Source organism: Nematolebias whitei, chromosome 1, assembly GCF_014905685.2.
Source record: "Nematolebias whitei isolate Nwh7 chromosome 1, NemWhi1, whole genome shotgun sequence".
Lineage (NCBI taxonomy): Eukaryota > Metazoa > Chordata > Actinopteri > Cyprinodontiformes > Rivulidae > Nematolebias > Nematolebias whitei.
In genome coordinates, this window is record NC_056498.1 from 42,726,304 (window position 1) to 42,728,416 (window position 2,113).

Consider the following 2,113-nt stretch of genomic DNA (forward strand, 5'->3'; position numbering starts at 1 on the left):
ACACATATATATACACATATATATGTGTATATATATATGTGTGTATATATATATGTGTATATATATACACATATATATACACATATATATGTGTATATATATGTGTGTGTATATATATGTGTATATATATACACATATATATATACACATATATATACACACATATATATGTGCAGTGCACGGAGATGTGTGGCTGTAATAACATCGCAGAGCCGCCTTTTACGTTTCTGATCCTCTGCAGGGTGCTGGGTGTCCGTCCAGTCCTGGTCCTGGATGGCCACTGTCCTGCACGCTTTAGACGCCTCTCTGTCCCAGCACACCTGATCTGCATCCTTGAGTGACTGAAGAAGAGGTGACCCAACGGTTGAATGAAGGAACAGGTAAAACATGCAGGACGGGGTCCCTCCAGGACCAGGACTGGATGTACAACCCTGAGCGAGAGGATCAGTAAAAGGAGTAGCTGTGATAACATCTGGACACCCTGCTGTCTCCATCCAGGCCAGTTTGTGTTATTGGTCACATTAAAACTCTGCATCATAAATAACTTTGTAGCATCAAACTTATGTCATAAAACACAAGTTTCAGAGCAGTTATCCTAAAATGATGCTGTAACGCTGTGTCTGCACCACCGCTGTACTGTGGCGGACTCGGGTGCTTTTTACTGCAGCAGTTCTTTCCGTTGCTCGTCTTTTTTACGGTGCAGCTCGTGTTCGTGGCTTCGTGTTCTCTCAGACGTTTCTTGTAAAAATGAAGATGATGATGCCATGCGCTTGCTGATGCGTATAGTTTGATGGTGTGAAAGACCAACGATGTGTGCAGTGTTCCCGGTTGCGTTCTGTGTCCGGTCTCATGATGCCAACGATACAAGACCCGATATTTTCTACTCATCGCTCGTTCCACAAACATGGCCCTGGAAGAGAGCCACGTTTACGTTGCTGCTGTGGGTTTGATTCGAACGTGAAGGCGGTGAGAACAGAAGACAAAGTGTCAGAACCAGACGATGGTGGTGAGACCCCCGGACATTGTGGGATGAGCTGGATGACACCATAGATGTGCTGCAGCTACATCTCTGTAACGCAGCACACGCCATGCTAACATTAAAAGTACGCTAAAACTTTTCCACCTTAAAACCCAACATTTACACAAAATACAGTCTGTAATGGAAACAGTCATTTGTGTCAATAGCTTTGGCAGCACGATGGCTCAGTGGTTAGCACTGTTGCCTCACAGCAAGAAGGTCCTGGGTTCAATCCCTGGTTGGACCCGGGGTCTTTCTATGTGGAGTTTGCATGTTCTCTCCGTGCATGCTTGGGTTTTCTCTGGGTACACGGGTTTCCTCCCACAGACCAAAAACATGCATGTTAGGCTGATTCAGGCCTCCCCTGCAAGAGATCTGTGATCTCAGTGGGATTTGCCTGATTAAATAAAAGATAAGTAAAGGTTAAATAAAGGTTAAATAAAGGTTAATAATAAAATAGTTTGACTTTTTACAGCACACACCAAAACAGTGACAGCATTAGAAGCTAAAATGTGCCAGATGTGTTTTTCTAACTCTACAAAGAAAATATTCTGTTTTTTTCCAAGTTTTTAGGAGTTTTATTACCATAAACAGTCTTGAGACTAAACAAGAACAATTGTTTCCTTGTCCTTAATTAGTCCGGAAAGAAGAACGGTAATCTGACAATTTATTTATTTATTTTAACTTTAATTTTCTGTAAAGACCAAGATGAAACAGAAGTTTAAGAGGATCAGTCACATGACACTCGTTGCTTCAGGTAAAAAGTGTTTTTTGTTTTTTTTAAATGGACCAAAGGAAAGTTTGTTCTAGTTTTAATGTAAAATCTTCCAAAAACCTGAATAATTGGTTTAAAAAAAAAAAAACAACGGTTTCATAAAGTTTGCTGCTCTAAGGAACCTGAAACATGTGAGACACACAAACACACAACGAACAGGAGAAGTGAAAAACACAATAATCCTGTTTTTGTTTTATTGCACCACAAGATCACTGCCTGAACATAAAGCCTCTATATTGTTCTGCTGCTGAGACACACACAGCGTACAACAATGTCTCACAGCGTACAACAACGTCTCACAGCGTACAACAACGTCTCAC